We start from the raw sequence: 22,943 nt of genomic DNA on the forward strand, positions 1-22,943 counted from the left end.
TGCGTTGCCAGATGATGGTTAACAGTTTTTAGCAATAAAGTATTTCTTAATTAAGGTATGTACATTGTTTCTTTAAGACATAATGCTATTGCACACTTAACAGACTACACTATAGTGTAACCATAACTTTTATATACATTGGGAAACCAAAAAATTCATGTGACTTGCTTTATTGCAATATTTGCTTTATTATGGTGGTCTGGAGCCAAACCTGCACTATCTCAGAGGCATGCCTATAAATCCTTAGGTTTCAACAGTAAGAGTTCAGTTTTTGCTGAATCATTCAGTTTTTGCTGAATTTGCTTTCGTTCCCAAAGGGGACCCTGTAGAACTTATGCTAAACAGTTTTTGCATAGCTTTGATCTAGAGCAATAGATGTTTGTATGCTTTGGTCCTTCAGGATAATTTTTGAGTTGTGGGGATTAACTGTTCAGCGTTGGATTTTATGAGCACAAAACTGGGATTGACATAATTTTCATTGTGGCGTGATCTCAGCACCTAAAGTATAAAAAAGAAGGTTCATAATGTTGATATTTTGATAATTTTTACAGAGTGATGTTTGTGTGGTATATCTTTTTCACTTACCTAGTGCTAGACATCTATAACAGTTGTTAACACGTTTCCACCCCTCACCTCTCAAAGAGGTGAAAGTCTTTGTTGTGTGAACATATTAAAAACTCATCAAGAGAAAGGAACCAGTGTCTCCTTTTTTTGTCTGTAAAGTTTAGGTTGGAACTTTGCAAATTGTAGATCCCCAATAAGTCTTGTTTATAGAACATTCTTTGTTCTTAATCCTTTTTCCACTTGTCACAAATATTTGTAAAAATATAGTTACTAATATAATTAATGTATTAACATAAATATTTATTATGTTATATATATGTACTCCCCAAAGAGAGTCTTCACTTTCATATATTTCAGAAAGTTTCTTAGACAAAGAAAAAAGAATTAAAACATCTAGATTCCGATTTAGATGCATCACTTCTTAAAAGAATGTGGATTAAGAATGAAGAATGGGGAAGGCAACAGACTAGGACCCAGATATTTGTATACTTTCCTCCAGCCTCTGTTCTAGAGTCAACGTTAAATATATGGAAAGAGAGGGAATATTACCCTAATGAAGATAGCAATGATCTCATGATGTGAAGAATTGGATCCCATTATTCTCATTTGACTAAGATATATTATCCTTCTGATTTTAATAAAAAAATATCCCTGGGGCATTGGTTCAAGTCCCAATGGTTGGACTTTGACGAAAAAGGGCTGGAGACCCTCTGACATAGACTTATCTTCAACACTTGTTTTCTTTGCAGTGTGGTAGCTGGGAAAGGAAAGTACTTCTCTCATATGCTAACCATATCAGAGGAATGATGGGCAATTAAAAAGAAATGCTTCTGACTCCGGAAGTTGCTTTTTGAGGTAGTGTGCGGGATAGTGTGGTCTTTGTGAGCTTCCACCATGGCATACTGGGGCCAGGGCCAGAAGGTGCAGAAGGTGATGGTGCAGCCAGTCAATCTCATCTTCAGATTCTTGCAAAATCTCGGATTCAGGTGTGGCTTTATGAGCAAGTGAATATGCGGATAGAGGGCTGTATCATTGGTTTTGATGAGTATATGAACCTCGTATTAGATGATGCAGAAGAGATTCATTCTAAAACAAAGTCAGGAAAACAACTGGGTCGGATCATGCTAAAAGGAGATTACATTACTCTGCTCGAGTGTCTCCAACTAGAAATGATCAATGAAGTGAGAAATTGTTGAGAAGGCAATACAGTTTTTTTAGGTGTACTTTGTTAGAAGTGTAGTTCTGAAGCATTTATTCATATTGTTTTGCTCACCTTTGTGTTGTTACCAGATGACAATAAATGCTGTGGGATTGTTTTTATTAAAATATTTACATTGTTTCCTTTAAAAAAAAATGCTTCCACCAAATCAGGGTAGACTTTTTACTCCATCATTGTTTTTTGTTTTTGTTTTGTTTTGTTTTTTGTTTTTGGCCGCACCATGTGGCTTGAGGGATATTAGTTCCCCACCTGGGATTGAATCCAGGCCACAGCAGTGAAAGAGCCAAGTCCTAACCACTGGACCGCCAGGGAATTTGTTACTGCATCGTTGTTAACACTTTGCAAACTGGGCAGAGAAGTTCCATTTATTTCAATGTTTTCTTTTGCTTGTCAGGTACTTCGTACCTTGCAAATATATTTTTGCTCTAAATCATCTTCATAGAAGATGCAAAACAGTCAAATAAAAAAACTCTTACATAGAATGTTAAGCAAAAATACAAAATTCTTGGTACACACTGAAAATATCTAAGAAAATGTCACCTTTTTCAGACGTTGCATTTTGTGTTTCAGTGTCTGTGACTGGTTAACTCTGTTGTTTAACCTGGTGCTTCTTAGGCTTACATGATAAATTTATCTCCAATTAGGATAGGTAACTTGAGTCTGTTTCATATTCACAGACAAAACCCTAACAATATCCAGTCACTTCATAATATGAACTATTTGTCAAGAAGGAGTTTCAGCAAGAAAAAGAGAATGTGGTGAGAACTGAGCTGGTGGTAATGTTACTCGAAGTGCACCTGCACAGGGCATCTTTGTTGTGGGTACAATTGCCATCTCACCTGGTACTTCAGTAATACCTCCTGCTCAGACCTTTCAGTCATACTACACCTAAGGGTTGTACCCAGAAATTTTTAGTATGCCATTTCATTTTGGAAAACAAATAAATATTTATTCTTGTCCTTGTTGCTCTAGCCCCTTTCTCCTTTTCTGCTGAAACCAGTAAGAATGAGGAGGGATCCTCCTTCCTCCAACATTCATTCTCATTAGTTTAGAATAGAAGAGATCTTTGAAGATGATCTAACCTAGTGCTCTCATTCTGTGACTGCAGTGCACAGGACCAGAGAGGGCAATGGCTTGCCATATCATACCAGCGGTTAAGCCCGGGACTAGAGTCCAGGTTTCTGAATTTCTAATTAGGGAGTCTTTCTATTATTGAGCTTTGTAAAAGCTAAGGGCTTTAAAAACATTCCAAAAATATGTGCCTAGGTATAGATTCAATAGTGAAGGGAGATAGAACAATACTCCCAAGGTTATTTGATCACTGCTCAGCTGGCACAGTGGCTACTTATAACAAGTTCTAGGCAACACTGCAGACTGCCCAGTATTTGAAGAAGATAAATTATCAGGCGTCTCTGCTTCCAACACCTTTTTATCTCAAGAACCTTTATGGGGATTATTGACTATTTGACACGTGTCCTACAGCTTAAGTTTGGGGACCCTATTATTAGATTCTGAGCAGAGTGGCTTGAGATGCTGTTGTGGAGACAATGTTAGAACAGCCAGAGGTGAACCTGGAGCTAAAGAGGACACTACTAATTTGCCTTTCTTAGATCTGCCTTTTTTTTCTTTCTGAGTAATTCTGACAGAATCAATTTCCTAGAAACTATAAGCCAGATTCTTTTTAGTTTTTTTTTAATTTTTTCGCGGTATGCGGGCCTCTCACTGTTGTGGCCTCCCCGTTGCGGAGCACAGGCTCCGGACGCGCAGGCTCAGCGGCCATGGCTCACGGGCCTAGCCGCTCCGCGGCATGTGGGATCTTCCCGGACCGGGGCACGAACCTGTATCCCCTGCATCGGCAGGCAGACTCTCAACCACTGCGCCACGAGGGAAGCCCCTTTTTAGTTTTTTTTTTATTGTCTTGATAGTTAGTAGATCCACCCAAGAACATAGTGGGGTGAACATTGAAAAATATGTGTAGGAAGAATAAATATTATTTTTAGAAAATTATCATTTATGACATTAAAAATTTTGGAAAACAGAAAAAGGAAAACATCACCAATATTTCTTCCTCACAGCTGCTCTTATAATTTTGAGATACAGAGGCTTATACTTTTCTTCCTAAGAATCTTTTCTTTTTTATGTAGTTGTTCATAGTTAGTACTCAGTTATGTATTTTTTTCCCCTACACTTCCAGGAGGTAGTGTGGCTTAATGATCAGACCCAAGCTTTGGTCTTACATGAGGTTCTAGTCTCAGCAGTGAGATGTAGGGCAAAGAACTTAGTTTCTGAGTCTGTTTCCATAACTGAAAAATGAGGATAGTAATACCTACTTCATAATCTCTGTGAGGTTTAAATAAAATATTTGTAAAGTGCTTATTATAGTTCCTAGCACATACTAGGGACTCAGTAAATAGAACATTTATTATTTTTTTTATAAATTTATTTATTTTTGGCTGCGTTGGGTCTTCGTTGGCTGCGTGCAGGCTTTCTCTAGTTGCGGTGAGCAGGGGCTACTCTTCATTGCAGTGTGCAGACTTTTCATTGGGGTGGCTTCTCTTGTTGCGGAGCACGGGCTCTAGGCGCGCAGGCTTCAGTAGTTGTGGCTCGTGGGCTCTAGAGCACAGGCTTAGTAGTTGTGGCGCACGGGCTTAGTTGCTCCGCGGCATGTGGGATCTTCCCCGACCAGGGCTCGAACCCATGTCCCCTGCACTGGCAGGTGGATTCTTAACCACTGCACCACCAGGGAAGTCCCCATTGTTAATATTATACCATTCACATTTCCCTTATGCCATATAGTCTTTGTGACCATATTTTAATTTTATTAAAAAAAATTTTTGGCTGCACCCTGCAGCAGGTAGGACCTTAATTCCTCAACCAGGGATCAAACCCACTCCCCCTGCACTGGAAGGCGGAGTCTTAACCACTGGACCACCAGGGAAGTCCATGACCGTATTTTTAATAACTGCATGATATTCTATCAAGTTGAATACATTCTTATTTGCATAACCATTCATCTATTATTAGATTCTTAAGTTGCCTCTAAATTTTCCCTAGAATAAAAAAATTCTTCAGCAAGCTGTTATTCATTCAGCAGATTCAGTAAGTACTCACTGTGTATAAGGACCTTTGCTTGACACCAGGAGCACAAAGATCAGATTGGCACAGTCCCTGGCTTTGAGGGGCTATCGGTTTGTAAATGGAGATGTGTGCAGAGAGCTCTGGCCTGTAGTAAACACTGTCACTGTCCAAGTTACTGAAAAGGTGCTGAGAAGAGACAATGTCAGACTCTGCCTGGAGAGCTCACAGAAGGGAGGAGAGGGTTGTGGGAGACGAATCAAGTGAGTTAATGGGGGTGAGGTGCAGGTTATTAAGGGCTTTTTTTTTTTTTTTTTGCGGTACGCGGGCCTCTCACTGCTGTGGCCTCTCCCGTTGCGGAGCACAGGCTCCGGACGCGCAGGCTTAGTGGCCATGGCTCACGGGCCCAGCCGCTCCGCAGCATGTGGGATCTTCCTGGACTGGGGCAAGAACCCGTGTCCCCTGCATCGGCAGGCGGACTCTCAACCACTGTGCCACCAGGGAAGCCCTATTAAGGGCTTTTTAAGCCCTCATACAGAATGGAACTTTCATCCTCAGTGCAAGGGGAAAGTCAGTTTTGAGAAGAGAATTCTCATTATCTGCTTAGGTTTTATAGCCTGTACAGGGCAAAGTGGAAGCAGAGAGTTTAATTAGGAAATTATTAAGGAATCCAGGTGAGAGGTGGTATGGCCTAGACCAGGTGGAAGTGGTGGAGGGGTCATATTAGAAGTGGCCGTATTGGAAGAAATAGCCCATGTCATGAGCTGTCAGGTTGTATGTGAAGATGTCAGTGAAAGAGAGAAGTCAAAGATGGGCTCTCAGGCTTTCAGCTCGAGTGATTGGAATGTTGGAGTTGCTGTTTCCAAAAACAAGGAGGGATTCAGGAGGAGCAGGTTTGGGTGAGAAATTGGGAGTTGAGTTTTGGGATGTTATGTTGGAGATATTTATTAAACATTAATCAGGCAGAGATGTTCAGTAAGTAGTTAGATGTAGGAATCTGCAATTCACGGGGAAAGAGATTTGTCCTGGAGTTATAAATTTGGGAGATAGCTGTATGTTTATAGTATTTTTAACATGTTTAAAAAACTTGGTACAGTTATTTTACCCATTATTACTCCTCTCATAGAATTTTCATTGGTATTTTCATTTTTTTAATCCACATAAACTTTAGAGTCACTTTGTTTAATTTATTTCCTAAAGTATGTTGGAAATTTTACTGGAAAACTATATATATATATATATACACACACACATATATACATATATATATGTTATATATATATAAATTTACTAGAAGACTATCTGGTAATTTGAGAAGAATTGGCATCTTTAAAATGGATCTTTGTATCTAGCAGTGCATTATTTCTCTCCATTTAGTTTTATTTCTTCTGATAAGAGTTCATTTCTTTGTTCCCCAAATAGTTCATACACAGTTCTTGATATTATCCCCAAGTGTTGTGTGCCCTTGTTAGTAAATTTCACCAGTATTCTGATAGTTTTTGCCTTATAAAGGAATTATATTGATATGTTTGGCCACATCACTAAATTTCGGGTATTATAAATAATATCCTTGATTTCTTTGAATTTATTTTTCTACAGTAGAATTGTATCATTTGCAAATAATAATTTTGTCTTTTTCCTTTCAACATTTGTGCCTCATTTCTGTTCATGCCAAGAAAAGAAGTCCTAAATTTAGGATAGTGGGTAACCATAGAGTAATGAGGTAATTAAGACGTAAAGGTCTAGTCACAGCTCACAATTTTTGTTTTATTTAGTTTTTGCTTTAAGCTTATATCCTAATTATTTCTTTTCCTTGCCTTTAAAAAATTTATTTCTGATGGATTTATTTTGAGTGCTTAGAGTTTATCTGTTTTAGATTTATGCATTATTTCCAGTAGTTGGTTTAGGTGTGGTATATATTTGGTTTTCAGCCATTTTGCTCTTCCAAGGACGTATTCTCTGATTCCTTGATCACCACGGATTGGGGGAAAGCTCTTTTCCTGCTGAATTGACTTTCATGGATGCAGAAACAAATTAAACCCAGTAGAGAGTACGTAACCAAGAGATTTCAATCCTATAATTGCATAAGCCCCTTATGAAAATTTGAAGTTTAGTAGCCTCTCCCTCTCCTTCCACATCAACAAAAACAGTAAAAATGAATTTATGTAAGTTTAAAAAAATTATTACGTGTACATTTATAATTGATTTGGAAAACTTTTATTTTCAAACTAAGTTTTGCAAATTTCAAAATTTTATTTAAGAAGATCTAAATGTAAAACCAGTTTCACTTCTGATGTGGATTGTAAATCGGAAAAGAACTTACTGATGCAGCTTAGATTTCTGGAATGCGTTATCTTGAATTTTCAAGTTAACTTTCAAGTTTTATTTTCTGTTTGTCAAGTTAAGCCTCATGTGACCTTTCTCCCTGAATGAGCAGTGGACGCTATCTGACATGTTAGGACTTTGTACCTTCAAGGGTAGATTTACAGGACAGCTTTTAATTGGCCTGTATTGCCTTGTTTAAATAGCCAAACACCTGCTAGGCAAGCCCCTGCGCATGTGAGTGGCTATATGTTCGTTCTTTCCTTTAGGATTTGCAAGGCTGGAGCACAAAGACAGCGATTGTTACCCAATAAGCAGTAGTCACACACTTCTACCAATCGCCTTAGGAGGGCTGGTTACCATGGAATCCACCATCTGTTCACTCCCCGCCGGAATGTGATTATCCTTGCTGGGCTGGAAACCGGGAGCGTGTGCTGTGTGAAATTATCTGCAATGGACTGGGTTAATGGGAGGCTAGATTTGGCTCACTAGAAGAACAAATGAAGGGAGTTTTACTTCTTAACCATTTGTGACTTCTAACCAAGAGGAATAAATTCAGCTTTTATAAGGTAAGTAATCCTAGTACTGTGTATCCAGTTTGTACTACATTTGGTGTGGGGCATTATCTCTATGTGGTTCAAGGAAAGGGAGCTATAAGCTTTTCTGGAAGGAGCCTCCAGCATTACACACTTCTGTTGATTGATTTTAAGCAGCTCAGTTATACCTATACAATTACAAGTTGATGTTGGAAAAATGAAAGAATTATTCTCTAATCTTTAAAATTTTTTCATGCCTGTGAAATTGTATTATGACCACTGAAATTAGCAAAAAGACAATCATTTTAAATGGTTTCTCAGAGTGAATTGTACCAATATGCTTTTTGAAATACACCCATGACCACAACGTGTTCAATGTCTTCTTCAAGTAAAAAAAAAGTCTCAGGTCAGGGACATTTGTAAGTTATGATTTTATTAATCATTATTCTGGCCCACATGACTGACCTACTATTTATTACTAGCTCATGTTTTGTAATGTGATGTTTATGCAGTTTTATTTTGCAATGCTTTTGCACAAGTTTCAAGGGCCTGAGCATGTGGAAACAATGTGACAGTGCTTTAACGGCAGGCATGTAGGCATAAGTGATAAAGGAAGGGGCAAAGCTAGGAAGATCTGCTTCTATTTCAAGGGCTGCCTTTGTTTTTCTGTTTGAACAGCCCCTTAAAATGTGTGGTGCATATTGTAAGCAGTAGAAGGAGATTTTGGTGCTAACAAATGGATGACTGACATTTTTCTGTGTGGCTAAGAGGTTGGTAGCTCAAACAAGGGACTTCTATGTCCTTTGTAAAGCAGCATTGTATCCCCTTCCCCAAAACTGAGCCCTAAAACATGAAAGTGAAAAACAAAAAGAGTGCTGTCTGTACTCTGGATACTTCTTTTGTGTAAGTTTTCCTATCATTTAAACCGTAGCGCCAGGGATCTGTGAGTCTAGCTGGGTCTGCCATTTTTATTTGATATAGGAAGGGGTTGCAAGGAGAGGATTTGCTAATGCAGCTTTAGTTCCTCTAATTCTGCTGTTCTGCTGTCGTTTTGGACATTCATGCCAGTGGGTCAGTGGCTGCCCAGAGAGCTAGAAAGGGTCATTGCCAACAGGCCCTACTTGTTTGATTTTTTTTTTATTATAATATAAAATTAGATAACCTTGAATTGGTCAAGGACTCATGTTCTTACTTCAAGAACAGGTTTTCAGGCCTGACTGCTAATTGTGGGTTCTTGGTATTTATTGTAGTTGACTTATTGTAGCTAAAATTCTTACTTTCTTTTGTGCTTACTGGTCTAATTAATACATTATATTATTCTTATTATTCTAAAGTTTTTTAATATGCAAAATTAGATTAGGTGCATACTGGCTCTAAAAAAGCATCTTTTTCAGTAATAATAGATATGTATCTGCCTGAAAATTTCCTTGGCAGCATCTGTAAAAAATTTTAAGTGAATATTGTATTATTTAGATGAAATTTTCACCCATAAAACAATTGTTCATAAGCAATATAAGTTTGGGGAGGAAATGAGATAATTTAAGAACATTAGGCTGTTTATGTTGCCTTAATTACCTTGTGTCTTAGAAACCTGAAAAGCCTATGAGTGAATGGGTATGAAGTGTGTGAGCATCTGTGTGCCTGGGATGTGGTTACTCAAGCAGTTAAGGTGAACTGGGCAAATCAGTACACTTCTAAAGTTCTCTAAGTGTTTGTGAATTTCTTTACTATTTTGATTGTTACTAAGTTAAAGTTATAAGATTGTGTTTTTTTTAAGTGGGTATTTATGTCAGAATGTATCCCAGTATTTTATAGGTATTGGCAGGCATTTAATCATTTGTTTTCACTTATAAATATGTTTATTAATATGTTTCTTTTTTTTTGAAAAGTCCATTCATAAAACTTTTATTCCACTTACATGAACTTAATACACATGTTCTTAACAATTATGCTTGGATTGTTCATGAAAATCTCATAAGACATTAAACAAAGCTAGCCATCATCTCAAGTTATTTCCCTGTTAACTATTTTTACAGCACATGCATGTTAGGCAAGTATCAAAACACACACACACACACACAAAAACACAAAACAAAAACAAAACAAAAAAACCCCACAAAAGCAAAAAAAACCCTAAAAAATGTTAAATACATGGGTTTTTTGTTTTACTGCTGCGCTTGATATACGTGAAGTAATGAATATCACGCAATTCATTTTTACTGCATCTTTACTTGTACATTTGTTCTTAGGTTGCCTAAAACATTTAAATACAAATAAAATGAGTGTAGCAAAAATAATGAAAGCAAACAGCAGGTAACTTTACAAATAATGGAATGTGAACTGTTTCTGCCCTTATCCAGAGTAAATTGGGTCACAACTAAAGGAGCACTTCTGTAGCTGTAGTCAATGGTGTGCACATTGAGACTGAGTATTCCACAGATAACACATGGTTTAACATGTAATATCCATGGGATATCTATTTCTACTATAGCCTTGTAAGTGCTCCAAACCTAAAAGTACCCACAGCTACACCTGTGACTGGAACCAATTATCCCTTTTATTCCCCACCAGGACAAAGCAATACGAGGTAGTTTTCTTTGCTTAGACATGGAAGCAGTTTTAACACTGGCCCTTGTGAAGCCACAATGTACCAAAAGTACTATGCCAAACATTTATAACTTGTATAAAAATTCCACATCCCCATATTGGCCACCTCAAGATGAAAACAGATAACTCCCTAAATGTTAACTGGCTCTACTCCCCTAATATTAAACATAAAAACCACATGGGAAATAGAGAAATTCAAATAGAAGTAACATAAACCTGTCATAAATCATAAACAAAAAACTATTTGTGGGACAGCATGGGTGACAAATGGTCTACTGTGTAAATTTTAGAATGAGGCAGACAAAAGTTGGAAGGCCTTTTAATTTTCCCCTCCTTCTCCTTCTTCAGCTTCGTCTCCTTGGGTATCCGATGTCCACAATGTCAAGTTGTGTCTCGGTAACTGCATTATTATTAGTGTGCTGTCTTTGTATGACTCTTCGCTTAATGTATCAAGTTCAGCAATGGCTTCATCAAATGCTGCTTGTGCAAGAGAGCAGGCTTTCTCAGGGGAGTTCAGAATCTCATAATAGAACACAGAGAAGTTAAGGGCCAGACCCAATCTGATAGGATGTGTTGGCTGCATTTCCTTTTTGCTGATTTCAAAAGCTTCTTGGTATGCTTGCCGTGATTGATCCACAATCCCATTCTTGTCATCAGCAGCAACCTCAGCCAAATAGCGGTAGTAGTCTCCTTTCGTTTTCAAATAGAAGACTTTGCTCTCTGCTTGGGAAGCATCGGGGATCAAGAACTTTTCCAAAAGAGACAGCACATCATTGCAGATATCTCTTAGCTCAGTCTCAATTTCCTCTCTGTATTCTCGAGCCATCTGCTGTTTTTTCTCAGCACCTTCTGTCTTTTGCTCAATACTTGAGACGACCCTCCAAGATGACCTATGGGCTCCTACAACATTTTTATAAGCAACTGAGAGAAGATTCCTCTCCTCATTGGATAATTCAGCTCCTTGCTCAGTTACAGACTTCATGCAGGCTGCCATGTCGTCATATCGCTCAGCCTCCTCGGCCAGTTTGGCCTTCTACGCCGGCTCATTTTTATCCATGACTGGATGTTCTGTGTCCTGAGTGGGTGACGAAGGACGGATGGGGCTCAGCAGTCTCCTATTAATATGTTTCTTGCCTGATTTTTCTGAGTAATAAAGAATAAAGCCACAGGGGTGTTCAAAATGTGTTGAAAAACTTTGTTCCGTCAGCCACTGACAAGACAAGAAGCTTAGGGTTACACTTTCTGAAATTGGTGAAGAGGAATGGGCAGTGGGACAGTCCCTGAAGCACCTGTGATCCCTACTAGTGAGTCCCATGACGTTAGTTTCCTCGAGGGGGTGTGGGTTTTGGACCTGGTATCTCTTATTGCTCATGGTGATGTGTTCACTTCCATTTACAAACATTGTCAGTGGTCAGACCCACCACCATGTCCACAGTCTTGTGGTAACAAGTTGAGAATGTCAGGTCAGCTGTGAAGCACTGCTTCCTGGTTCCCACTGTCCTTGTCTCTGAGGGTGGAGGGAGGTGCTAGATTTCAGTGCTTTGTGACCCTTCTTCCAACTCTTCAAACTCTTCGATGGCATGACACTTTTCAGTCCTTCAGTACAACTTAAGATTTTACTAAATGGCAAGTTTAGCTTTATGTTTGTAAATATGTAAAGCAACCCTTATTTAGAGTTATTTCTTATAAAAGTATTATATAGATGACAAATTGGAAACTCTGAATAAAGTGCCTGGAATGATTCAAATCCATAACAGTCTGAGTAGACAGCATGTCAACCCACCACTAGTTCGGGACAAACAGTCAAGTCTTTCTGCTTCTTTGACACATTATGCTGGAATGCTGCCTGACTTAACTATTTGAATAAGTAGACCAAAGAGCTCATAAACAGCAGTTAAATTATTACATTTTTCTTCCTGTTATTGCCACATTCTGTCTAACTTCTAAATTGAGTCTTTTTTGCTTTTGGGATACAGATTTATAATCCATTTTTGCCGTTCATTATTTTTGGCCATGGTGGTCCATTTGGCCCTTGCGCTGAGACGATGGAACACTAGGGATTTGAAGGAAAGGAGTGCCTGTTGATGCTGTCATTGCTGATGCTGCTTTGTTCACATGTCCCTGGTATTGAAGCTGTTTGCATAAAAATGTGACTTTTTAAAATAGATGTAGTAAAAATTGCCTTCTTTTGCCCTCTCCTACAGTTCCATATTGCCATGGTTTCAAGAAATGCTTAGAATGAGTTAATTTTGTGCATCAGTAAAAATTTTGCATTGCTGTGTTAGTTGTAGAGCTACAGGGTGTGACACCTATATACAATGTGCACATGAATGTTGTAAACTCACCCAAAAGCTATGGCTCAAAGGTGGTTGCATTTGGCAGGATTTTTCTTTCTGTGAGTGTGCCATATATTTGATTATCATCAGTTTCTTCTGAGATATTTCTTCTTCTGTTTTTATACCTGCTCCTATGCTTCTGTAAAATAAAAAGGCAAACTTTCTATAAATTGGCAATGGGTCTATGTAGGCAGCAGCAGATCCTTGGAACAGTTCTGTGTAACACACTCATACCTTTCTCATTCAGTTGTCGCCACTTTAAGCCCAGTGATGGCTTGATAGAGTTGTATGAGGGTATCTAGCAATACCTTATCCTTAGAAAAATTCCATATTTTTATAAATAACCCCTACTCTGTGGGGGCTGTAATTGTTCTATTGTAATAAAGGTGTTGAGTTACTGACTTCCCCTGTAAGCAGTTGTTTCCTTCCTCCCTGTCTGCTTAAACCCTGTGCTCTTTTAAAATTTTTGCCAGTTTCCTGATCCTGAACCCAGATTTATTTCCATAAAGATGTATTTCCATAAGGCAAACAGATGGAATCTATTAGAGATTTTTTAGATCCCTATTATACATCGCTAGATGTTTATTTTCACGTAATTTAGAGATTGGGAGGATCTGTCAGAGAAGAATCTGAGGTCCATAAAGATTAAGCAGCTTGTCCAGGGTCACAGAACTTGAGTTGCAGAAACAGCTAATGTTCAGTATTGCATGAGGAATACAAAGATATGGGTAAAGCCAACTGACTTCCTACATTGTTACCTTGATGAGGCACAGAACATTGGGGGTATCACCGTAAAGCCTCACAAATGCAATTTTCAATGTGCCCAGGGGGAGGGCAGCTTTGAAAGATGATTCCCTCAGTAACCAAGGCCATAAGAAACATATTTTTCATAACTGCCTAAACTGTAACTGCCAAGCCAACTAGATGTTTGTGTTTTTTAGTTTGCAGGGTCTCGCCCTTGTATCTGTATCTATAGAAGTAAAATCATGGTCAGGACGTTGCTTGGTGATTATGGCGCCCAGAGCAGGTAGCGGTGGAGCACTGAGGAAGGACAGCCTGAAGGACAAATACAGTTCCATTCTAGGGCACACTTGTCACCTGGTTAGTATATTTCTGTTGTGAGTTAATGCACTTTCTTCTGTGGACATTGCTGGAGACATACAACTTGTGTTTGCTTATCCAGCCTCCCTTCCCTCTGCTCTGCTCACCCCACCCATCTGCTTCACCTTGCTCAGGACCACCCTACTGCCTGTTGAGACATTGCTTCATCGGCTGTGTTACTATTATCAGTGTTAACCTTGCATTCACTTATCAAATATTTATTGAACCTGTACTCTATGCTGGGCAGTGTTGCAGGTGTGGAGGACAGGGCATGGAACACAATGGGTGCAGGGTCTTTAGTGAACTTACATAACAGAGGGGGAGACAGATAATACACAATTAAACAAATAAATGAACAGTGTAATTTCTACGGTTGGCAGTGAAAACCTGGGAGTACTACTTGCCTTCTCTCTATAGGATAAATTTTTCTTTGATCTCTTCCATTCACCCTCTCACTCCTCACATTCATTTATTCAACAAGTGATTAAAAGAAAACAACACTTTATTGAGGGATGATTGACATACAAAAGGCTGAACATATTTAATGTATATAACTTGACGAGCTTTGGAGATAAGTAGACACTTGTAAAACCATCACCCTAATCTATGCCATAAACATATTCATCACCTCCAAAAGAAGACTTTTTGCATGTCCATCTGCCTTTGCTAGGTTCTGGATAAAGAACATGATTAGAATGGTCTGTACTCACATGGTGCTTGACTAACAATCTGTTAACCATTCAGTTGCATTCAGTATGATTGGTGACACAGTGGAGGGGTGTAGGAGACAGGAACAGGTGATTGACAACAGATGAAGTGGGCTGGGAATTATAGTCTGAGGCAGCAAAAGCAAGGAGGCATGATGGGCCTGGGAACTGCTGGTAGCTGAGTAGAATTTGAGCTAAGGTAGGGCAGGATTTGAGAATGGAGACCTTGGTTTGCATAGAAATTTTTACTATAAAGAATGAGGAACCTTTGAATAGTTTTAAACATTCAAGGAATAGATCTTCAGTTTTGTCATCTAAAAAGATAACTGGCAGTTAAAATGATGGAAACGTTGGAGAGAACAACACCCAAGGCAGCCTGAGTTGTTCTTTTTCTCCTCTTCATCTTCATCCATAGCAGGGCAGAATTTTTCTTCTTCTATCATTACCACCACAATATAATTAAGTCATATCTTATTCTTATATTTAGATTCTAAAGTCAGCACATTAAGTAAAACTTGTATAGAGTTCAAAAAGTCCTTGAGAATTCCCTTAGGAAGGCATAGCTTTGGAGATCAGCTCTCTCGTTAAGACCAATCCAGTATGTGTGTTTTTTTCAGGATTGGAATAGATTGCTGCTTCTTTGCTTTGGCACCAGACGAAATAATTTCTTTCGTATTTCGGGGTCATGCTGTATGCAGTATGAGGGAGCAGCAAGTTCATGATCTCTGGGTCTCACTCCTACAACAGAGCACATGAACACTGTTGCCTGAACGACTTAAACTATTGCAACTGTGTTTGTGCGCTCTCTTGTGCAGCTGTTTTATATTTGCAAAGCATATGTAGTTCAATTCGAGCCAGTTTAAATACACTTATAACACAACTGCTGTAATTGCGATACCGACTTTCAGTGTTTTCTGTATGTCAGACAATGCAAAGTACATTTATCATCTCATTTAATCTTTAACAAGCATTTGAGATAATTGGAATTTATCCTCATTGAACAAATAAAACTTGCTATTAGATACATACTATTTTCAAGTTCACTAGTAATTAAATGATTAAAACCCTGATCTATTCTGCTTCAATCTCATATTCTTAAAAGCTCAGTTTCAATTAGAAAGCCATTGCATTAACCTAGTCAAAAAAATATAAGAAACTTAAACATCATAGTAGCAGAGTTGTATAGAAACAAGATTCCAAAGAGATGAAGGAAGAGAATTAATATCTACTGTCTTTAAGAAGCCTTTAGGTAGTTAGTAGTTGTCCAGGAACATGAACAAATATTTCAAAAAGGAAGAAACACAAATGCCTAATAAATGAGAAAAAAGTTTTATATAACTGGCAGTTAAAGAAATATATAAAATATTCTTTTATTACATTGGGAAAAATTTCCTGAATGGTTATATTTTGGATTGGCGCCCTTATATACGTCAGATAACAATGTAACTTCAGATGACAGTGTAAATTGATATAACTTTTTGGGAAACAATGTAGTAATATGTATTATTTGAATTAGAGAACATTTTGTTGCAAGGAATAAAAGAATCCCACTATAATTCAAGAGAAAAGGGGGATATATAGAAACAATAAAAAAAGTGTCTCTAGGAGCCAAGGGACAGTAAGTTCATCCAGGCCTCACAGGAGCCTGGAACCAGGACAGTTACAACTCCATGTCCTTCAGACCGGCCCCTTCTGCATCTCTGTGTGGATGGCAAAAAAAACATGGCTACCACAAATCTCAGTTATACCAGTTCTTAGTACCAGTGCCTAGCAGAAACAGAAGTTCCAATTACTGATTCCTTGGAGCTAGACTCTGATGGGCTAAGCTTTGGTCAGCACTTACTCTTGGTCCCATCAGATGTGACCATGGAACACAAGGTCACTTGACTTAACTACCTACTCAGAATGTCCTGTGAAACAGGAACTCTTTGAAAGGGGAATAATTAAAACAAGGAAATAGAAGAACACACTTACTCCATGTGTCAGTAGAGCTAAAGATGTTTATGTCCTTTGATCTCACAGTTCCAGTTTTAGAAATCTACCAGTAGTAAGTTATTAAGTAATCTAGTGAATGATTTATCACATCACATCAGGTGCTCCAGTGGGAATGGGAAGAAATGGGAAAACACTGACATGTTCAACAACAGGAAAATGGCTAAATGAATTATGATCTGTTCATGAGATTGTAAATTATGCAAATATTAAAAACATGTTCTCAAAATATATAGGAAGATGCTTACAATGAAATGTAAATGTATATACATGTTGTATGTATGCTGTACTAGGTTACATTTTATATAATACATAGAAAAATACTAGAGGTAATTACATCAAACATTATTACTAGATTTTAGAATCACTTTTTTTGTCTTTATAATTTTTCTATAGATTTTAAATGATTAACAAAAGCCACGTAGTAATTTTATTTATTTACTTATTTATCAAAATTTATATATTTATTTTTGGCTGCGTTGGGTCTTAGTTGCTGTACGTGCGCTTTCTCTAGTTGCAGAGAGCGGGGGCTACTCTTCATTGTGGTGTGTGGGCTTCTCATTGCAGTGGCTTCTCTTGTTGTGGGGCACGGGCTCTAGGCGTGCTGGCTTCAGTACTTGTGGCTTGCGGGCTCTAGAGCGCAGGCTCAGTAGTTGTGGTTCGTGGGCTCTAGAGCGCAGGCTCGGTAGTTGTGGTGCATGGACTTAGTTGCTCCGCGGCATGTGGGATCTTCCCGGACCAGGGCTCGAACCCGTGTCCCCTGCATTGGCAGGTGGATTCTTAACCACTGTGCCACCAGGGAAGCCCATATAGTAATTTTATACTTATAAAAAATACTCAAAAAAGCAAATTACAATTTGGTAGGAAGGATAAACTTGTTCTAGGTAAAGTAATAGTAATAGTAACCAATACCAATAGTAACCAATAGTAACCAATAACTAGTATGTATTAGTGTTATAGATCGTGTAATAAAAAGTTAAGGATGGATTTCCTAATAGACTTTTTAAAAGTAGAATGGTCTATTCAAGAGCTATTTTCCTATCACTGGTGTTGTTCAAATAGAAATTAGACAAGCATTTATAAGAGGTACTGTAGAAAAGCTTCATCTATCAGGTATGAAGAATTAGATGACTTCTAAAGTCCTTTTCAACCCCCATGTTCTGTTAGGAAAACAGATTTACTTTGGAGTGCTTGTTTTAAAAAATTCAATTAGATGTTAGGGGAAGGTATACAAAGCAAGTAGCTTTTGTGAAAGAGATATGAAATTCTCATAGGAGATGCCAGAGTCTGTGGGATTAAGCAGGAGGAAATGAATTTCACTCACATCTTGAAAAAGGTGATATGCAGGGATTGGATTATGTGATGGAAGTTCTTTTAAGGTCTACAGTGATTGACACTAAGACAGAATTACGATTCCACTGGCCATTTATGGATAAGGGAGAGTACCCAAGCTGACTTGACAAATGGGAGAACATTTTCCTTGTTCATCCTCTAGTGAGTGAAGTGGTATAAAACTTACACTTTAGAAAAAGAGAGCAAAGTCAAGCCAGTCTGCTTGTTTGTGGGCCTAACTGCATTCTAGAAAAGAAACTTTAGGATTAGCCGCCATGATTTTTATCTTTTGGTGGTTATGTTAAATTATGGCAGTAATACATTAACAGCTATTCCATAAATTGAACCTGCTCGTTTAACTCTCAGACATTAAAAGTCTTTGAAATTACAAAGAACTGCACAGGAGTCAGACTTTTAATTTTACTGAGGTGTGTGTGTATGTGTTGTTGTTGTCGTCATCTTTTTGCCAAAGTAAAGTAATACTAAAGGTATATTCTTTCTGTTTATTACAAAAAGGCATAGCTCCTTAAAGAGTAAGTTGATCTCAGGGTTGAAACTTAGTTTAGCATTTTCTGTAAAGCTGATTTTCCCTCTCTAAAAAATTGGAATAGACATAAAATTATTGCTGTAAAATGATCAATAATATAGCTCTTCCTTGATTTATTTTTCTGCTTTCTGATCATTGTATACATTAAGTCTCTTCTGTGATGATTGACAGCTTCTAGACTAATACTGATGAGTACATCCTAAACTCAAGGTCATGGCCACGTTGAGGGCTCAAGGAGTGGCATATTTATGTTTAAACTCACTTAGCTTCAACCTTCAGGTATCTATTGGTGCTACAATATTTGGGACTCCTCTTTTCACATTAGCACTCCCATTCCGTATTAGAGTTTGTTACTGCTTTCTTGTCACAGAAAATTACCAGAATAGTTGTTTCTTCTTTCAGAAGAACCAGTTCTGTATCATGTAAAACAGCCACTAGCTAATTCAGTAGTTTGACTTTGTGAAAGACTGAGCTCTTTGCCTCCCAGGGAGCATATACATTTTAACATCAGTAAAAATTGAGTTATTTTGACCAGGTGGAAATGACAAGAGGACAGAGTAAAGGAGGATGATTTGAAGTATATGCAATGGCTCCCTACTTTTCCTGCATTTTTTCAGCCATCCAGAACTATCCCTTTTGATTGCCCATAGGTATAATACATTTTCACAAAAGTTATTCTATTGTTTGTGAACACTGGCAGAAAGGGGGAAGGGCATGATATTTGCATAAAATTTCTAGTGGAGAACAGATCAAATGGAATCTCCTTCTGATAAAGTTAGATAGGTTTATCTCCTGGTCCAGGCTTCCCAGGCATTCATTTCATAAACATTTAAGTGTTTTTCTTTGTGTCTAGCAATGGTCTTGCTCTCAGTAACCTCACTTGAGTAACTAAGTATAATGCAAGGTCCTAAGACTATATACAAAGGTGTGTGCAAAGTGCTGTGATTTCACAGAGAGGAGGGACTCATGCCCAGGCCAGAGAATCTGAAAGATGTCACTCTGGAGCCAGCTCTGTGCTGCATCTTAAGGGTGAAGGGCGGGATTTGCCAGGTGGAGAAGGAAGGGCATTTCCTATCAAGGGAACAACGACGACTTTAACAACTGTTTTAAAAAAAAAAACAACCCACCAAAAGAACAATACACATTTGGAATACAAGAAAGTTGATGTAACTAGAGTATTGGGAATTGGGATTGGGTACAGGAGTCGAGTGGTTAGGATTTGTAAGATAAATGGCATTAGATTGTGTTAGTGTAAACCATGTCTTGGTGGGACTTTATCCTGTTGGCAGTGGAGAAAGCTCTTCAGGATTTTTAAACAGGCAAGCAGGAGGTCCTTTATACATCTTGGAAAAATGACCTTAATAGCACTATAGAGGAAGGGCTAGTGTAGCAAGGTGCAGGAGCTGTGGCATTTTGACAGGCAACAGATGGTCCAGGAGAGAGATGATGAGCTTCTTTTTTTTTTGTGTGTGAGATTTTATTTTATTTTATTTTATTTTTTGATTACCAAAGCAAAGACATTGATAAAGCAAATACAATCTGCAATAATAAATACATCTGCAATAGATGCTAAATAGATGATGAGCTTCTTGAATTAAGACAGTGGCACAAAGATGTAGAAGAGATAAGGAACTGAAAAGTATATAGGAGTAGAATTGTTAGGACTTGGTGATTAACTGGATGTGTGGATGGGATGAAGGAGTGCGAAGTGTCAGGGACAGCTCTGAAGTGTCCAACTTGGATAGCTGCCTAGATGTTACATCGTTAGCCACGGGGGAAGCAGGCTTGAATCCTATTTTTGATTCAGGAACTATATTAGATATCTTCATTACATGTCTAGCTGATTTAAATCTATGGGTGAACTTTATATTTTTTACAATTTTAAAAACATGCCACAAATTCTTAGTATGATAAAATGTATGTTTCCATCTTTTAAAAAAGGGAACTATGACAGCAAAAGGAAAATAATCAGATGTTTTAAAATGGCTCCTAATTTTTCTTCGTGTATCATACATCAAATTCTAGCACTTTCTACCATTTAAAATTAATTTTTGCCTATCAACAGGTGGTTAAACACATGCTGTGAAGTGAAAGCCAAAATTAACACAGGATTCTTCTGAGTTCACAGTGTAACTTTGAAAAACCAATGTTTATGCAAAATTTCTAAAATATATTCAAGCAGGAAATTAGTTATGTATATTTCAGTAATAAACTACTAAAGCAGTGTGAATGTTGAGGCAAGAAATGTGTCTACAACCAGCAACTTGATTTTAATAAATAATGTGCTGTTAATCCCAAATTAGTATATGATGTAATAATTAAAAGTGTCAAAATCAAAACCTAAACTCTTCTCAGAAACCAGAAGAAAAATAACAATGGTAATCAGGAAAAAAAGCCCTTTGAAAAGTTATAGGGTGTGGAACTAATTTCCCTATCTACAGCTGGGGTTTAATATAGTTAGCATTTTCTATTTGCACTTCATTTGCAAGATCTTTTAGACACCATCCTGGTTAATAGTGATTATGGTGAAACTGACAAAGGTTATCTGTTCTAAACATGAATGCTTGCTTACTTTGATGCATACCATAAACTGCGAAATGTGTAAATTATAAAGTGATCTTTTAACATGAACTCTTACATTTAAAATATAATAAAGTTTATATTAATAGAATAAAATCTCTCATTTCAAACTCCAGGGTAGGTATTAAATAATTTATATATAAATGATAAGAGTAAAAATTCTTTTCTAACAGACTGTTTTGGGCATACCAAAACTTTAATTCATTATTTAAATGAAGAAAAGAATGGGAAACTTAGCACTTTGGTTTGAGATGGTAATTTATCTAATGAATACGTATCTATGACACAATATTGGGAATATTACTACATAATACTGTAGTAGGCCTGGAAATTACCATAATTTCAGGTCTAGTATGTTTTTAGTGAGTACCCCAAAAAATGCTTAAGTGCATAGTAAAGCTTCTTTATTAACTCATTCAGATTAGCAAATAAGCAAATATTGTGTGGCCTCTTTCTACTTTGAACTGACCTTGTCTTGGGGGAAGGACTAAAGTTATAACGTTAATTTATTAAACTATTAGATTGCTTCTAATTTTCTCCTTTTCTAAATGGTGTTATACATTCATCTTTTTCTTTTTATATATATAGTTTGTTTCTTATTTTTTTAAATAGTCTTTATTGGAGTATAATTGCTTCACAGTACTGTGTTAGGTTCTGTTGTACAACAAAGTGAATCAGCCATATGCATACATATACCCCCATATCCCCTTCCTCTTGAGCCTCCCTCCCACCCTCCCTATCCCACCTCTCTAGGTTATCGCAAAGCATATGCATTCATCTTTATGTGTATACATTGTTTAGGATAGCTTGCCCAAAGTGGCAGAGCTAGGTGATGTGCAGTTTTCTAGCATTTGATATGCATTACTATTTTGCCTCCTTAATGGCTATTTCATTTTACCTGCCACTGGGTGTGCTTGAGATGACGGTTTCTTTAGGATTGGATCTTATAATTCAATTGCATTTATTCTAATCCAGGGCTAAAAAATTGTATTATTTGAATTTTTTTTTTTTTTTTTTTTGCGGCACGCGGGCCTCTCACTGCCGCGGCCCCTCCCGCCGCAGAGCATAGGCTCCGGACGCGCAGGCCCAGCGGCCACGGCTCACGGGCCCAGCAGCTCCGCGGCACGCGGTGTCCTCCCAGACCGGGGCACGAACCCGTGTCCCCTGCACCGGCAGGCGGACTCCCAACCACTGCGCTACCAGGAAAGCCCTATTTGAATTTTTTTCTTTTTATTATGGTGATGACATTCTTTTTGAAATATTTCTTTACCAATATTATTCACAGTTACTTTTAGATGAAAATATAATCATGGAATTTTCATTATCATAATATCCTTAGAATCAAACCATAGGGTTAGGTAGTCTTCATATTACCTAGACTGATCTAGAGAATATGATTAAAATTTTGGAAGAATTCAACTTAAAATTGTTCTGGAGATTTTTTTCAAATTACTTTCATGTATTTACTTTTAAATTTACTGTAATGCATTTACTGTTTGTGCTGCCTACTTTCTAAAGTCATAATTTTAACATTGGTACAGTACACTTATGTCAATGTTATGACTTATCTTAATTTCAGGAATAACCTGAAGATTGAAGGGTTATTAGATGAAAGATCCTGTGAAAAACTACCTAGGAATATAAATATTACTTGTCTTCCAGAAGTTTCCTTCTCCAGAGCAATTGTCTATAAAGGGTTATGTGCCCCCATGGTACAAAAAAATTAACCATTGCAGTGTGGGAAGCAGATCCTGGAACTTAGAACATTTTGCCTAAGGAGTTTAAAAAAAACACTTTAACATTCCAAATATATATAGACTTACTCTTGCACTTTCATTCAGTCCATGTGTCAAATACACCTAGTGTTTCAGGTACAAGTGAGGAATTCTGAGGGAAAACTGAGGGGTGAGCAGTGACAGGTTCATCTGTCTCCTTTCTGCCGGTGACATTTTAGGCATTGCTGGTTAAATAGACTGAGATTACATTATCTTAGATGGTGGAATTCTGGCAATACTTAGTAATAAG

The 22,943-nt window shown here is 37.7% G+C and overlaps 1 protein-coding gene and 2 pseudogenes across 3 annotated transcripts in view; 2 read left to right on the forward strand and 1 right to left on the reverse strand.

The window, feature by feature from the left end:
• The window catches only part of FGD4 (FYVE, RhoGEF and PH domain containing 4), a 199,473-nt gene that overhangs the window by 74,092 nt on the left and 102,438 nt on the right, over positions 1-22,943 (forward strand). The window contains exon 2 of one of the 3 annotated variants that reach the window (XM_067696111.1): positions 7,450-7,749. The exons of the other annotated variants lie outside the window; for them this stretch is intronic. The gene's annotated coding sequence lies outside the window, so the exon portion shown is untranslated. The remainder of the gene's footprint in view (positions 1-7,449; positions 7,750-22,943) is intronic. 3 annotated transcript variants of the gene reach the window in all.
• LOC137202801 (small nuclear ribonucleoprotein E-like) lies at positions 1,397-1,918 on the forward strand (annotated as a pseudogene).
• Positions 9,606-11,432, reverse strand: LOC137201771 (14-3-3 protein zeta/delta pseudogene; annotated as a pseudogene).

The sequence above is a fragment of the Pseudorca crassidens genome, chromosome 11, assembly GCF_039906515.1.
Source record: "Pseudorca crassidens isolate mPseCra1 chromosome 11, mPseCra1.hap1, whole genome shotgun sequence".
Taxonomy (NCBI): Eukaryota; Metazoa; Chordata; class Mammalia; order Artiodactyla; family Delphinidae; genus Pseudorca; species Pseudorca crassidens.